This window comes from Molothrus aeneus, chromosome 4 (assembly GCF_037042795.1).
Source record: "Molothrus aeneus isolate 106 chromosome 4, BPBGC_Maene_1.0, whole genome shotgun sequence".
NCBI classification, from domain to species: Eukaryota; Metazoa; Chordata; class Aves; order Passeriformes; family Icteridae; genus Molothrus; species Molothrus aeneus.
In genome coordinates, this window is record NC_089649.1 from 39,809,176 (window position 1) to 39,827,393 (window position 18,218).

The 18,218-nt window shown below is 34.3% G+C and overlaps 1 protein-coding gene across 1 annotated transcript in view; it reads left to right on the forward strand.

Annotated features, from left to right (window-relative positions):
- The window catches only part of TENM3 (teneurin transmembrane protein 3), a 1,295,372-nt gene that overhangs the window by 487,419 nt on the left and 789,735 nt on the right, over positions 1-18,218 (forward strand). The window contains exon 6 of the mRNA XM_066548306.1: positions 9,005-9,169. The gene's annotated coding sequence lies outside the window, so the exon portion shown is untranslated. The remainder of the gene's footprint in view (positions 1-9,004; positions 9,170-18,218) is intronic.

The following is an 18,218-nucleotide window of genomic DNA, read 5'->3' on the forward strand; positions in this document are numbered from 1 at the left end:
CTCAACAAGGCCAGGTGCCCTAAATTGTGTTTAACCTGGAGAAAAGGAGGCTCAGGGAAGACCTTGTTGCCCTCTACAACTAGCTGAAATGGGGTTGTAGTGGGGTTGGGGTCCGTGTCTTCTCCTAGATAACAGGTGACAGGATGAGAGAAAATGTCCTTGAGTTGCACCAGGGAAGATGGATTGGGTATTAGGATGATTTTTTCACAGGAAGGGTTGTAAAGCACTGAGACAGACTGCTCAGGGAAGTGGCAGAGTCATCATCCCGGGAAGTGTTCAAAGAAACTGTGGGCACAGCACATGAGTACATGGTTTGATGGCGAAGGTGACAGTAGTGTTTCTAGGCTGATGGTTGGAATTGATGATTGTAAAGGTCTTTTCCAGCCTTTAAGGTTCTGTGCTTCTAATGCTGTGAATGCAGGTGATGAGGTGACTTTGGCAGTTAGACACACTATTGCCTGCTGTTTTCATAAGATTTTCAGGCACATCTGGACATGTTTTTATATTCCTTATTTTTCATTAGTTTGGTAAAATGCAGTTGAGCACATTTTCCTTTTGACAAGCAGCAAAGTAATATTGTAAACTGAAACACAGGGCAGTAGACACTAAATCACAGATACATTGTTTATCCTGGAATACACAAAGGCCAAGTCCTGAGTCTAAAATAATTTTGTGAAGTGGGATAATGAACTGTGGGGAAACTGCAACTTTCCCAACTACTGCACTCAGCTAGAATGTAAACTGGAGAGAGAATTCATTCCTGCTGAAAAAGACCAAGAAATCTATTGAGATTGTAAATTTCTTTTTAAATTACTACTCCTAAGAAAACTTGGAATTTTAATTCCAGATCCTACAATAAGAACTGGACTGGGGAAACAGGGCAGACTAGTACAGATCTATAATCATAAGCTATGATTCAGTAGTTCAGAATAATAAATAATTTTTCTAACTTCATGTGGATTAAAGGTTTAGTATAATGAGATGAAGAGGGAAAATGAGCAAACAATAGTTTGATAATAGTTTATTACTGTCATTTTAGAATAAGTAAAATATTCCTGATTTTTCTAGTTCATAGAGATTAATTACTATCAAAGTGTATTTACCTTTGTATTGTACAAAATCTTAGGTTGCCATAGTTGCTTGGGTAAATTAAAATCAGAAAATATGGGCAATCTATAGCAGTCTCTCCTCTATTATGCCATTTTATCCTAATAGCCTTGAAATGCTTTATGAACCTCAAAAAGGGAGAATGTAACCTAATGCAAAGTATTTGCTCCCTAGAACAAAGAAACTGTAAAATTACATTGGTTTTTTTCTGCTCTTGGCATAGAATGTGCCACACCATCCCTTACAAAATCAACTTCATGAAAATAAAAAAAAAATCAGAATCTAGATAAACTTCAGGAAGTTTTAAGTAAAATGAGGCAACCGAGTGAAGAAATCAAATGTTAAAAGAAACATGCTGTTAGCCATAAAGAGCACAGTGTAATACTCAAAAAAATAATAGTTGATATCTCAGTCTAAATCAACCTCTTGAAGGGAATAAAACCTGATGTAGAGCATCTATGATGCCTAATACTGTAAATAGAAATGATGCCTAAAAATATGTCTGGTGTCTTTGAAAAATAGTCTTTTTAGAGTGTCTTTAACATATTTTTTCCTGATGTCGTCTTCTTTCTTAAGAAATCTTCTTCTGTCTCAGGAAATGACATTGTATAAATGGATCTCACTGGTCAGGATTAGTTTCCAGTATTGAAGAATGCATTAATGTTCCAGAACAACTCAGTTTGGGTGGTTTGAACATTTACTCTGAGTCTTTACCTGTGCTATTTATTGTCAGTTATATACATTTATTTTCACATCTTGGACTTAATTTCTTCCACAGCCTTTGTTTACCACTATGGATAGTGATTGTAGTCCTTCTCAGATGTTATGTTTGGGAAGGTTAAACAGAATAAATATTTTCAGCCTTTTCAGTTCATAAACACAGTACTTAATGTATACATTCTGGTTTTTTAGTTCATATGTGCATGACTCTGAATTTTGCATTTTTACATTTGATTTCATTTAGTTATGTGCTGTTAAAGTAGTTGACTAACTCATAAAGTGGTTCCTGAAAGAACTTTCATGGTTTATATCTGTTGAAAATATCAAAATTTTGTAAGCGAACTACACTGATACACTCCCTTTTAAATGACTCATTAAGGTTTTACAGAAAGTCCACCTTATTTAAGGAGCTCCACTAGAAATCTTGCTTCAGACTGTGGACATATTCTTCTCTATATCATAATTCTTCTCTGCAGTCCCATCTTCAACTTAAGTTTCTCTGGAGCCAATGTCAAATCTATCACATTTCTGGTTTAAAAAAAACTATTTAGCTCACTTTGAATCTGTCAGATTGCCGTCACAGAAAATGGCAAATGGCAAATATGAAAATCTCCTTCTGGTATGTTTTTTTTTCCTTTTACCATGTCCTTAAATCTTTTTTTACTTCAATATTTGCTGAAGTCTTGTGTCTTTCATAGATTCATCCCAAAGCTTAAATAAAATTATAATAGATTTCTTAATATATTACAGTTACAGGAGATACATACTACTGAAATAGTCTTTAAACAAGGAGCTTATCAATGGTTCTGTTTCATGATCCCTACTACATCTGTTGAAATTAGAAAAATAAAAATAAACAAAAATGCCTACTCTAGTCTATAACAATACAGTACTTAGATTTAATATGTTTTATTTAGAAAATTATTTCCCATTTTGTACAATTTCTAGAATGAAAGATTGTTGGAAGGAGTGGAGTTTGAAAAAGAGCTGCATGCCAGCCACATAATGTGTGACAAATAGGTGAGCTGAGGCTCCAGGTTAAACCCACATGCAATGAGTCCTATAGAACATCCACTCTCTATGCATCCATTTATCATGGATCACAGAACTCTTTCCAATCCTTACAAAGAAAGTGTTGACTCAAACCTCACTCTGTATGTTGTTTGTTTCCAATTATCACATACAACATAACATGAAGTTATGACAAGCACATTACAGTTATAATGTGTCAATAAACTATACGCCGTATAATTGAGCATATGCATACCTACAACAAAGTTGCAAACTGATATGAAAACAAAATAAATGCCAAAGTAATTCCAGTGAGCATCTCTACCATATGTAAACCTCAGCAAGTTTTTTTTGTGGAAATACTCTAAAAAGAAAATGTGTTTGCCATAATCTGTGATTAATTTCAACTTGTGTTTGTAACTAATCCACTCAGACTGCCTCCCATCTTATGTACTTAGTGACTTAGCAGTGACTAAGTAGTTTATTTACATTAAAATCTGTTCTCTCACCTAAGCCCCTAAACAACATGATGAGCTTGCAGCATTTTTAAGAGCAGATACATAGTTCTGTTTTATGTTTATTCCCTGGATACAATTTAAAATTGATTTAAAAACCCAGAAATTCTCTTTCACTCAAATATGAACATGTTTCATTTAGAATAAAAAAAAATCCTGAGCAATACAAGAAATAACTGTTAAGAAGCCTAAATTTACAGAAGATATGCATCTAGTTGGTGAGTTTAAAACATCTAAAGTATTAAATTTCCAGTCCTTAAAACAAAACATATGTTTAAATGCATTATACAGCAAAATCAAGATTAAAACCTAGGATTTTTATTCTTCGTTGATTCTCTGGGACTCACTTTTTTTTATGAAGAAGTTTCTAAATATCTGTCATTTGCTAACTTAATGATGGTTGGATTTCAAGAAATTAGAGTAGTTATAATGTAGCAGCTCCAGGTAATATCTTGAAAATGCTGGGGTTTAGGAACTGAGGTCTAACTTCTGTCAAATTAGAATTTACAACAGCTTTAAAAAAAATCACTGAAAGCGCTGTATGTGCTATCCATTTCATTTATTAATTGTGACTCAAGAAATTCACATATTTCTGAATTCAAATGAAAAATATCATGTGCTTTAACTTAACACATATGGTAATTCTTTATGCTAACATATTTTCAATAAAAATATTAGGATTGCAGTAGAAAATGCGATAATTTTAAAAGGTGTTCCATTTTCTCCATAATTTTCTCCAGTCATAATTCTGTCTGCAAAGGTATTCCAGAATTCACAGTTTTTATTGCAGTCCTATTTACATGAGTATGTAACAAGAACTATGCAATAATCAACATAAAGTTCTTGCTGATATAAAGTGTTTGCCTGTCATAGCTGTGTCAGTTTCCTGTTCTGTTCTTAAGCACTGAGTTTGACAGATATACACTCTGTGCCATTAGTGGCTTGCTCTGAACTGTATAAAGGTGAAGCTGCCACATTAATTTGTTTCAAAGAACTTCCAAACTTGACTATAACACTGTAATATATCTAGAAAAAAAGATACTGCAATTGTGAATACACTTTAAAAACAGCACTGCTTATATAGTTTAAGGAGAAAAAATACAGAAACTTATCTTTTTCTATTTGTATATTCCTTCTGTAAGTTGTTTTCCCAATTTGCGTTATTGTAAGTGTGAGAGCGAACAGCAGTGTAGATATTCAATGTGAAGTAATCTTTTACTATTGACTTCTAACATTTAAATAACATTTATATAAATGGTGTAGATTTCAGCTACTATGAATCAGACTTATAACTGTATTCATCTGGCCTTTTGGAAAGACTTGAAATTTCTGTATTTAAAATGAAATGGGTCCATTCTTACCTCATTCTCAGGCTCTTAGGTAGAGTACAGCAGCAGGAATTATACAACTGATAGGGAAGGATTATTCATAAGAGAATGTCAACCCAAAGAAAGCATTAAATACACTAAAATCAGCATTGATGTGGGAGATTGAACATGTTTATAAGGTTATGCTTTTATTTTTAACACTTTTATTTAAATCTATTCATCTTGTCATTTGATAGCAAATTTCACTGAGGAATTCCTCACTGCTTTGTATTAATCTCTGCTTTATATTTATCATATAAAGGTGTTTTGTTGTAATTACAGAATATATTTTGTCAAGAAGCCACATATCTGTAGTAATCTAAAGAATCAAGACACAGGAATAAAACAGAGGAGCATTTCAGTCTCCAAAAACTTTAAATTCTGATGCACGATAACTTGTTACAAAATTTGGAAAATTGTCTTAGGATATGGACATCAGGCTGTTTTGCAGAAGAGAGAGAACAGCTGAAATATTCTGTCTTGCTTTTCTTGTTGAAGTCTTAATTAGGTTTACATTCACTTACTCCCTCTTCTGATGTAGCACTACCTCATACCAAATTATGAGAGCAACATCTGCCAACAGTTTTGTCTTCACAGCACTGAGCTACTGGATCAAAACTGTATCTTGGAGAGCTTTACTATAGGTATCCTAATTTTCTGCCCAAGTTAGATATTAGTTTTATAATATATAAGAGGTAGGTGTTCGTAAGCAGTAAGTGTCATTTGAAGAAATAAATTACTTGCATTAACCTCTTATTTGGCAATGATGTAAAAAGCAATTTTTTTCCTCCACTGAAAAAAGTGTCTGAAATCTTCAAGATATGTAAGATATGTCTGTATAACATCACTGTCATAGTAGCAGTATATGACTGGGAATAAAATTTGAATAATTTTTATTTTATCACAGCTTTTAATATAATTTTAGCTTGGAGGAGAAAAAGGAATTAATGTGAATGTATTTAGTATTTTAAGTTTACTGTATTGTAAATATTGTAAACATTTGTGTTCCCAAGTGCTATAAAAATTATTTCAGTTTCCGTTTAGGAAAAAGAAATCAATAAAGGAAGTCAGACATAACAAATGACAATTTCAGGCACAGTGACAGTAGATAGACCTGGGTGCCTTATATTCACAGACCTTTCAATCAAGCAATATGTGTACTGCAGTGGAATAAACTGAAGACACTCTAGCAGCCAAGTGGACTTTGATCACTTTTGTTCATAAATGTGACTCATATTTCAGTAGGCACTTTTTTCTAAGCTACTGATCTTCCCTAAACTTCACAGTGAGTGCTCAGTGAACTTAATGGAGCCTTTACTCATTCTGCAAACAGACATTAAATACTCATGCTGGATCACACTGGGGTTTTTTTTCTTACATATCAGATACTGTCTCTTTGTTGCAGTTTTTGTTTCTTTTGTTGTTTTGTCCAATGTCCTTTGCATTCTACAGAAAAAATTGAGATGGAAGATGAGTTCTTTTTGTAATCACAGTGCTTTCATTAGTTCAGTTTTACAGCAGAAATGAAGTTTGGAAATACTAATTTGCCTGCATTTCTTTGTTTTATGGTTTTTGTTCATTCATCTTTCTTGATGATTACTCCTATGCTTTCTGTTGATTGCATGGCAATTAAGATACTTTGTAAAATTAAACATGATAAATACACTGTCATAAATCTCCCTAGTTTTCCAAAGAGAAAGCTAAGAAGAGTGTAGTTTTTTGTAACAAGAATACATGGCATAGTAGGGACTGCCTTATTCTTTTGATGGTTTGTAATTATAGGACTGCAGCCATGTAAACAATGTGGTGGTAGAAATTAATGAATAGCCTTTGGTCGTGCGGCTCTTGTGCCAGTTCGGTCTCACTGGATCTAAGATGTGACCATTATTTGTTATTAATTTTTTCCCAGATAGGGGCATAATGCGTGGGCTCTGTGTATGTTACATGTTCTGTGTGTGAAATGAAGGCATGTGGGAATGTGAGTGTTTCCAACCTGCTGATGTTATGTGAGACAACTGCAAAAAAAAGGAGAGGGTCAACCTTGGTCCACTGTTCTCTGTGTTGCCTGTTCAGCATGACCTCTGGAATGGGCTGTGCCTACACTGCGCCCAGGTTTTACATAAAACAAAAACAAAACCAAAAAAACCTAGGAAAGAAATAATATTTGACTTGAAGAGGTATTACTTGAATGTGTAGTCAAAGCCCTAGTTTGCTCCTGCTAGATCTGCTTTGTCATTGCCTTTTCCAGTTGAGCTGACTGGGTCCTTTTTCTACCTCTCTACTAGTCAGAGCAGCTGTTGACCCATGCAGAACACATACTGTGCTTCCCCCTCCAAGGATGAAAAGCAGCTTTGTTTGCTGTGTTGTCTCAGGTCTCCCAGAGGCATCATAACTATCAGAGGCAGAGTACTACCCTGAAGTTGTGGGAGTAGTGCTTCCTTGCTACACCTTTTTTGGCTTTTTTTTTTAATGCTACAAGAACTGTAAATGATGTTCCTTAAAACATCCTCATCTCTAGTTTCTCTAGGGAAAACTCTAAAAAAATACATTTCATGTGGTCATTTATAGCAAGAAGTACCAGTTTTAAAAACACAGCATGGATGAAACAGGTAAAAACTGAATCTTTTTGCTTGCAGCAGAGAGGGGTACTGAAAATCACTCTAAAAGAGATATTAAAAAAATAAAATTGGTTTAGATTTTATGCTCTCTAGGAAGTCACCTTAGAAATGACTTTCTGAAACACTATCTTGTCTCCTGCCTCCTTTATGTTAATTTTGTATGATAATCCCTGGGATTCAAATCCCAGGGAGATAGTTTTTGTTCCTTTTATATTCATTTGAGATCATTAATTATATCAACACTTGCTCTTTCCTTGGCAGCATCAAACATGTATTGTAACGAGTCATTACAATGTTTTACAGCAATAGTCATCACAGAGAATTACCATTCTATGCATTATCAGATTTCTAAAAATTTGTGAGGTTGTGAATATTTACTTAATAAAAGAGGGTTGCCAAGAAAATACAAATACTTCAATAAGTATTGTATTATAAGTATTAAATTTTAGGGATATAAGTATTAAATAATACTTAATAAGTATTACATTTTAGGGATATATAAATAACGATTTTGAGAAACTAAGAATAACTTTTGCTTTATTCATATTTTTATAGTGTACTTCTCTTTGCTTTTTCAGTAATTAAGTCTTATGACATTCCAGAAAGCATAAATCCTGCTGAGATGTTTAGGTTTGGTGCAAACTATTGATGTACAAACAAAATTTAAAAAAAAAAGAAAAAAATACACCCAGAATCATAATAAGCTGTTTTGCTTTTACCTTTGAAAGAAAATTGGATAGTAAAGTAGTATGATGTGCTGCAACTGTTCTAGCCTTGTTGTTAACTAGAACCTCCTTTTGAAATTCATTGCCTTCAATTACATTTTTAAAAGAATTTTAATTATGTGCCTGAAAAGAATAAAGATGCTTCAGGCTCCATTTGTTTATCGTGGAAGGCCTGAAAAAATGAGGACAGAGCTTCCCAGCTCAAGCAGGGGTTACAGAGAGAGAGAGATGACTTTTAATTCGACAAGTTCAGAGAGATTTCTTAGTTTGACGCACACAGCAGGGGGTCTTTGAGTGCCTGGCAATACTTCAGCATTCTGAGCTTTGAAAGTCTTTCCCTGCAGCAGAAATTGTATCAAAAGCCAGTGATAATATTCCCTGCAAGGTAAAGGACCCTATTGAAGATTTCTAGAGCTGTTTATTTATTCATCACAGTTTTTTCTTTTAGGACGTATAAGACGTATAGGTAAAAATTCACACAGATGCTAAGAAAATGGAATAAATAAAAAAAATTAATGGGGACCTCTCATTAATTGTTCAATTTTCCCTTAAGTTTTCCGTAGGCCACGTTCACCTATAAAATTTCCTGTCATTCCCTGCCATATATTCTGCATGCAGTCTTCCCTTCAAATCTCAGCTTTTCCTCATTTTTATCAGAATTATAATTTTTGTCTGCCTTCTACCACCAGCTGAGCACATAAGATGTTTATGGCCATTTCTTTCCACTAAACCCTTAAAGTGATTGATTAATTTTATGGAAGAACATTTTATTCCATAGGGGTCTTTTTAAATCTTACTTTTAAAGTAGATTTGAGATAGCTATTTCAAAGCCAAGGTTAAAGTGTCATTTATATTCCGGAGATCAGACTTTTAATGTTTTGACATTACGCTTATTTGAAAAGTATACAGTGGTTTGGTTTTGTTTTGTTTTGTTTCTGCAGCAGAGCTGGGACTGTGAGACTACGCCAACCTTTCCCTTGTGTAATGTCAATGTCGGCTATCACTTTGGCAGAATCACCCAGCTCAGTGAAGACAGAAAACCCCTCCTTTCCTCCTGTTTTTCATCTGCTGGTGGCATTCCAAGTGACCTTCCCTCATAAATATTGGTGAGTGACCGCATGGGGAAAGCAGCTCCTGCGTGCAAAGAAACTTGTTTCAAAAAGCTGTGTCGACCTGAGGGGTTTCCATTTTCTCAAAGTTTCAAAAAAACCCACATGTGCAGGTGTTGCTTGGGGAGGGTGGATTTTCCCTTCTTTAAATAATACCTTGAGTTATTTAACATCACTGATTTATCTAGACTTATAAGCATTTATAGAACACTCTCATGTGCTAACTATTCAAACTATAGGAACCAGCCTTTCAAAATACTGCTCTACAGAGTGAAGTATTTCCTGAGAGCACAAAAGATTTTTCCTCTCTTGCTGTTCCTTTCTCATGGTTAAGAGGTCTGGAATGCTATAAATTTATCGTAACACCCCAAATATGTCAAAATGAAAGTTTCCCAAGTGTAGGAATTAAGGAAGATAATTAGAGGCCTTTTAATTCTTTCTGGTTTGGGAAGTATGCCTAGAGTGAAATCACAGCACTGCAGAAATTCTGATACCTTCAGGGCAGTCCAGGGATGATGTCATAATTTTAGTAGTTCCATAAGGCTAAGTTCCATAGTTAGTACTGAAAAAACTTTTCAGGTCATTTGAGGCTATCACAGCAGATTTACCCCACTTGAGATTAAGAGATTTTCAGTCTTAAAACCAGATGTGTTGATAGTGAAATAGTCACCCATGGCTCAGAAATATTTACAGTATCATAAAACATAACAATATAAAATACAGGAACAGATACTGAAAAATATTTAACCTTTCTTGGAACAGTTTGGAAGTTGTAAATATGTGCAGAATCTAAGGCTACAAATTATTTAAGTGTTAGTTACACATATTAAAACGAAGACATGGACAGGAAAATCACTTAGCTGTCATTCAGTATTAACTATGTATTGCAACCATCTCCCATTCAGACAAAAGTGATGTATCATTTATGACTATATGATATGTAATGTTAATTTTTTTCTTTTTTTTTCCTTAACCATATGGGAACTTGAAGTATGTCAGTTTAAAGGACTAGAGCATCTTCAAAAGAAATATTAATGGGAGCATTATGGCATCAGCCTAATAAAATAATGCCCTATGATTAATGGAAAATTTTCAGGAAAAGGAAAGGCTGGTGTACCTATTATATCTCTTTTTGTGTTTAAAGAGTGAAACAGTTGTGCTATTTATAAGTTCCTCAAGTATGTCTTAGAATTGTCACTAATTTCTGTGACTACTTGTAATCAGGGGAGAGAATGAAGAGAGAGAGGGGAAGAAGTGAGTAGAATTCCGTAAATGTGTATGCTCTATCAATTTTCTTTCTTTGTTTCTGTATCAACTTATGTGATGGAGTCGTGACTACTTAGTCATTTGGGGGTTTTATTTGGGTACAGGTAAACAAGGTAAATCAGCATCAGGAGCTGTTTTGAGGATTTGTGTGAATCTCTTAGGACTGAAGTAGGTCTTCAGTCTTGGATGGGATCATCATAATAACAGCTTCAAAAAAAAAAAAAAAGAAATGCATGAATACACTTGCTACAGCTTTTTGTCTCATAACATTGCAGTACTCAAACCCACACACTGTAGCATTTAGTTTGGTCACATATGACAGTAAGGCTGCATACCATTTAAAATACGAAGCAGTAAGAGAGAGCATTCATCTTTTGAGAAAGACCTCCTTTAACTGTGTTTCCATTTTAAACTTCCCTATCAATTAATTTTTTATATCTTTAGAGGATGTTTTATCAATTTACTGTAGCTTTATGGAATAACTTGCTGTTTGATCAGACTATGATATTTTGCATATGTAGCTGCTTTCTTTTAAAATGGGCAGGACAGAACTATGCAGTCCAACAATTAAGGATCTTGATTTTGTTCTTCTTTCCATGCCAGATTCCAAGTGTGGGCATACAGTTCACAACTCATTATTTTAAATTAAGATGACATTTTTTGAAATCTTGCAAGACCAACTGGTATACTAATAGCAGGTAATTAGGTGATTATAAGGTCTTTAGGTACGACAGCAACTGCTTTGTCCTCACAAGGAGAGTGAAGAATCTTTGGGGAAGTTAGGATGTTACCTGAAAGAATCAAATATAACCATTTATCAGTACATAACATATCTGTTTTATTAAAAAAAGGTGGCTTTTTTAATTTTGACAACATCCACATTAGAAAGAAGTGACAAAGTATGCAAAAAATTTGTAATATTATTTTTCCTGGTTTAATATTTTTATACAACCATGTGCTTCAGTGTAATCCACCAGATGGTTCTAGATTCAGTAATTCACTGCCTTTATTGCATTTTGCACATATTTGATATTTTCTTCAAATTTGATATTTTACAAAGGGTAAAGGGCCTTAATTAAAGAAATGAGAGGCATACATTGATAAATAGATTAAATATTGTATCAATTTAAATATTTCCTCTATGTGAACAAAGTGGAATTAAACACATTTTGGTAGTAACCTATTTTGTCAGAGTGGGCATAATCCACCTCTGATTATTTTATTGTTTTTTCTTAAAACCTCAACTATTTATCAAGAGTTTGGTTAAAAAATCCAGTGTGAATTCTAACACAGAACTTTTAAAGCCAAGTTTACCCTTGGGAAGCATGTAGCTCTGAACCTTAATGAAGACATTTCCGTGCAACTAGGTTCAAATATCCATTGAATGTGCTCAGTGCATCAACTTCCACAAATATAAACTGTCATTAGTCTTAGAGAGTGTTACTCTCCTGTAAGGAAATGACTTTGCTGTAAAATAATGCACATTCTTCTTTCAATCTTTATGGGTTTTCTTAGTTTTGGTTTGTTTGGGTTTTTTTGTATCTAAACTCTTCGGAGTCTGATGAAACTGGGATCATAGAGAAGTGGCATAGTCTGCCAACTAGTAAAAACATGATGTTTGAGGAGGTAGAACTAATAAAGTCAGCTCTGTTTTCTTTGTACTCTGAGGTCACCAATTTCAACTGCAACCCTGATCTCCCTATTCCCCTTATTACCTACTCTCTTTGCCTGGGAAACAATAGAGCTGTGCTTAGTCTGCAGCTCCCTGAATGCTGAGTAGCCCAGCCATCTCCTATCCACATTCCCCTCCCTGGGGATATTAATTTAGATCTCCATCCTTGAGACTTCTAAGGGTCTTAATTATCTTTAAGACTTGCTGCTTTTCTCCAATTTGCTTAACACTTGACAATCACCCAGCTAAAACATTTCTGGGTGAAGGGAGATAGGACATACATACAGACTGCAGGTTTAGCCTTAGCTAAGGCTAAAATATGCAGGCATTAAAAAAGATACAAGAAATAGCTGGGATCCCCATGCTGAGATTGGGATTAAGAGACAGCTCAATTGAAAAAAAAGTTTCCACAATTTTTTGTTGTTTTTTTTTTAATTAAACAGCAAGTTTTTGTGAATGATACTATAATTCTTAATTCCTTTTTAGATATTTTGTTTGTTCAAATAGCAGCTAAAACAAAATTATTCTTCCTGTCCAAGGTTTTTAAATTGAAAAGTATGTTAAAGTGAATTACTGAGGTTTACTTGAGATTTTACAGTGGTTATTTAGCTATGTTGTCCCAAATGCTCATGTGAAAGTCTAATTAACCAATAAGAATTGAGAAGACTTGGTAGTGATTGTTTACATTAAATGTTCAGAGATGAAAGAAATTAATAAATAATTCTAAGTCATAAAATATATACATAAAATCACAAAAATGCTAGTAAATACTTGAATAACATCTGCAATTCCTCAGACCTGTCATAAAAATTAATTTTAGCTAACTGCTAACAAAATAGAAGAAATTATATGCACATATGACAATCATGAACCCAAGTTATTCCTTTCTAAGGCAAATATAATTTTGACTATATGATTTGTTTGAGTACAAGGAAAACTTTAAAATCTGAATGGTGGTGTTACTTTCTCTATGAAAATATGAGGCAGTCTAAGTTTACTCCTGTGTAAAGGAAGTAAATGAGAGGGCTCTGAAGAGATGCCAAAAGCCTTTTGAGTGACAGCATATAGGAAGCACAAGCTCTTCATATGGTAATACTTTCAGGTAATTCAGTCGTTGTCTGATCTGCTATTCAAACATCCAGGTCAAAGTTATTATGCATATATTCTTGTTACTTGGTTACAATTACACAGCAAAGTTAAAATAAAGCCATCGTTATTCAGATGTCTCTTTGCAAGAGGAGGGAAGAAAATATTTCATAAATTTGTTTTCTGTTGTTTCTCTTTTTGCTTTCTATATTATGTCAAAAGAAATTTATTCTTATTTTAATTTTAGTTCCGACTAAATGCACTATTAAGTAAAGATTTGTACTTATGAAACTGTGAATTTTATGATTTTATGGTGACTTTAATAAGAGACTTGTGTATGAGTGCCACAGAGAATGATGACATCACCTAGGTTTCAAGCATCTGCTACTTGGACTGTCACCCAATTCTGTATTATATGCTGTGGAATAAGTGACAAGTTTCGGCATAAAATGCTAAAAGGAGTTGTGCCTTAAGTGTGGGGAAAAGAGATGTGCCACATATCTCATCGTTTTGAGCTACCAAGAAGCATCTTTGACAGAGCAGGAGTTGCAGCTGACTAAAAGTAGAGTAAATGTGAGAACATTCACAAGGTTAAGGGTGCCCATATTAATAACTAAAGCTTTAGCTCAGTTGCCATTCCTAGCCTTAGAATTCTGTCCATGCTATGTCAGTCTGTGCATCTCTGGTGGCAGGCATTGGCTGTCCAACCATGGGATCGAAAGGGAATCAAGCTTCTGACCAAGTTCCATTTAGACACTCCGTCTAGACACCATTCTTAAAGAAGTCTCCTCTGTTCATCACTAATGTTAAGAAACTTTAGGAAATTGAAGGGAATAGAAGGATTAGAGGGAGCACAACTGCAGCCTTGTGGTTGGTACAGTCTCCATAGAGAAGAAGGGAGAGGTCCCAGTCTCAGTCTTAAGGACTGTTCATGCATATTTTACTGAATAGTCATTGGAAAAAGACCTTTCAACTTCAGAGATTGGCTTTTTGTAACAGAGAAAATGTTGACTTTATGAAGGTTACCTGAAACACTCATAAAATAGAACTAAGATTGTATTTGGTTTTGTATGTTATAGATACAAGCCTTTAGAAGCAAATACAGTTTTTCAACTTTCTTTTTTTTTCTTTCTTTTAACTTTACTGGTAAGAAAAAAAAGATATCTTCTATATCCTACAGTGCACTTTGTTTCACATGAATCCAGGGATTCATGTCAGGGACATGAATCATTCAATTATGGCTTTTTTTTTTCTTCAGTACTCAATCTCTTTCTGTCAGGTATACAGCTTTTCTATTCATGCTTTTCTGTTAGCTTCACAAAATTATGGTTAAAAGACATACTGGACCCTTGACTGTGTAAAATTTGCTTAAAGAAACTTTACCTGTACATTTTCAAAGTGGTCTGGCAATACTCAGATTTGCTGTGAAGTAATTCCTGTGACTCTTTGGTGTAAATGACATTCTGGTTTTGAATACATGCTGGTTATCCATACCAAAAAGAGCAAAAGATATGTAAACAAATAGAATGTAATTAATAGGCAAAAATGAGGAATTTAATGCCAAGGAGTTGTGGTTTTTTCAGTACCAGTTGTTGCTTTTATTCCTGGTAACTTCTGATTGACATAGCCATTGCATTACTGTTAAAGCAAAATGAATGGAGCATCAGTTTGCACTTAGACTTTTGAATCATCAGTGAGCTGTGACCAGCTGACAGCAACCAGCAACCAAACTGAAGGTTTGCCAGCCAGCTGCATCTACATTAATGAGTTTCTTGCATGGTTACATATTCAAGCAGTCTTAAGCAGATCTCAGAGATGAAGATACTTTAAAAGAATTATATTCTTTTACTGTCCCACTTCAGCGACTTGCAAGATTCTCATGGTTTACAGTTTTATCCATCTTTGTCTCTGTTAGGCTATACACAATTGTGTTACCACATTTTATAGTCCTAGCTCAGGAACTGAATATAAGATGTGCTAAGGTAACATTAGCACTTGCAGACATAAAGGACTAAATCATAAAGGTCTTCCTCTCTATTGTGCAATATACGTGAACAAATTTTCACCCCAGTAATTTTAAGCATGAATTTCCGCATATCTGTAAATCGGATTAGCCCTCAATCAAATTCTCTATTCTGCTAGTGCTAGATTTCTCTTATCTCCAATGCAATCCAGTTTGTGTATGCTTGCACAAACTCTCTGGGCCAGTATAAGAGGGAAATTCAGACAGACACAACAGGAGCCAGATTCTGTCTTCATGGCCAAATAATAGGACAAGGGCTAATGGCTTTAAATGTAGAGAGGATAGGTTTAGATTTAGATATTCAGATATTAGGAAGAAACTCTTTACATTGAGGGTGATGAGGTGGTGGAACAGGTTGCCCAGAGCCCAGAGAGGTTATGGACTCTGCATCCCTGGAGGTGTTCAAGCCAGGCTGGACTGGGCTCTCAGTAACCTGGTCTAGTGAGAAGTGTCACTGTTCATGGCAGGAGGTTTTGAACAAGATGATCTTTAAGATCCCTTCCAGTCCAAACCTATTTCTCTACCTTAGAAAAAGAAAGAAAAAGGCTGTTTCCCTCTCAGTTAAATTTTAAATATACTCACACGTCAGGTAAATAACAATTCAAAATTCATTCCTACTAAAGATCTTTATCATGCTAGCAAAGAAAACATGCTTTGGCAGATGGGGACTGGTCAGAACCATATAAGGTTATAGATATACTTTATGCTTTACTATTTTCTGATGCCAATATTAATAGTGATTTTTTTAATATATAATTGATTTGTAGGTTGGCATGAAATTCTGAAATTAATTGTACATATCAATCAATTAAAAAGAAAATAATAGAAATGGATAATTTTGTCTTCAGGGCTAAATGAGCTATCACTCTGGTTTAAAATTTTAAAAACTATAGATAGTAAATTTGAACATGGTTTTGAACACTGAGGAATCTATGGTTTGTTTCAGATTTGAAAATTCACTTAGCTCCATGAAAAGCCTCAAAACCATTGTCAAGTTTTTGCCTCAGATGATACATTAGTGAACGTTACATTCATAGCAAACTAAGGTCCCCGTCTTGAAGCTATCCTAATTCCTTAAACACTTCCATGCAGGCAAAGTAGTTTTCAGCTTGTGGGCAGTTATAAATGCAAGGCCTTTGCTCTACTGAGAAGTGCCCTTACTGTGTTAGGGCAGAGCTGTACCAGGGGAATACTGAGGTCGAAGTAGCTTCAGGCATTGGTAAATGCTAAGTTACCAGCAGCTGAACACTTGGAGGATGTATTTTCCCATCCAAGTGTTTCTTTACTTTCTAACAGGAGAGGAACTGGATTCAAATAAATGCATTTAATCTTTTTTTTTAAAAAAAAGACATTAAAGAATAGAAAGGTCCACAAAAAAATTTTTTTTTCTCTGGAAAACCCTATAAATGTTTTTAAAGGAAACAGTAAGAACTGACCAGTTCTTACTGTTTCCTTTAAAAAAGAAATTAGCTGATAATATCGTGGGAAATATTTGTGTTAAAGGTCACATTAAACAAAAGTCAAATCTAGACTATCTGAGAAGTCTGGAGAAGATGTTTAATGCAAATTTTTTGTGGAAAAAAGATGTGTGTCACTGCAGGTCATCTCTGAATATTCTTGTAGGGGTTTCTCTGTTGGATATGCAATCTCAGCTAAATGTTTTGAAGAGGAGGAATCAAATAAATTGCCCTATTTTGGGTCTTTCTCATCTGTATACAGTTGTGCAGCTCTAGTAGACCTGAAAATTGCCCAGAGACAAACTTAAAAAATAGAGTGCTTTTGAGGCAGAAAATTGCTTTTCTGCAGCATGGTCTAAGGGACAGGATGTGACAGGAGGACAAGGAGTTGTCACTATGTAGTGATATTGTAAGGCATATCTTACATAACAAAAAGGATCATTTGTCCCTTTTTCTTTCATTTTAAACTACAAGAGATTTAATTGAAACAGTTGGAGGTATCACCCCTAAACGAAGAACAAGCCATTATAATTTACAATTAAAATTGAAAGTTCCCTCCTTAACCCACTTGTAATAGCTACTCATTGTGGAGAGCATGTGGGATAGATGCCTGTCCACAATTTCAGAAGCCTTATTCTCAAAAGGAAGAGGAAAAAAAACCCATCTCATTGTACATGCATGTCAAATATTAGCATGATTCTTGTAGTATAATAAGAAAAGAAAGTGGTTTGTGCTTTTGATTAGCCTCTTGATGTTTCAGAGTGGTTTTGTATGGCTTAATTTTCCTTTTATGGCAGTTTGTACATATAAAACAAAATGAGGGAGGGGAGGGGGAAAGAAATGTGCCATTTATATACCTAGGATATGAGGCCTCCTTTGGGCCCATTATACATTAATGGGTCAACTGAGATTTATTAGGATATGTATATTAATCTTTATACACATTCACATACTATAATTGTTCCTTTGGTGCTATAATGTGATTAGCTGTGAATTTGTGCAATATTAACAATAATATGGATTTCCATATTACAGAACAGTAATAACAAATGGTTATTAAAAATGCATGTAAAGTATGGGATGTGAAAGCACTTCTAAATTCTCAGTAATCCGATTATGTTCTGTTGTTTTTAAATACCAAAATGGTTAAGTCTTTACTATAAAGTAAAACCTAGTATTAAAGAAATCAAAAATTTTATGTTAAACAGAAGTGAACAAATGAATCTAAAGCTGTCTTAATGAAAGATTAGTGTCTGTTTCTCATAGGCAGCTGAGATGTGGATTTTTGCATTATTATTAATTGAATATGTAGCAAAAATAGAATATAGAAGGTAACAGTAAATTCAGCATTGATACCTCTCTACATTGAAACTGAAGGGATCTTCCCTCCTCACATCTGTAATCATATGATAATAATTCCACATGTAAGGTAGTCATTTTGTGCTATAAAGGCAGAGTACAGTAGGTATATAGAAACGAGAAACTATTAATTTTAATTTTGTGAAGCTAATTTTTTTTATTATTTCTCTTAAGCTAATTATT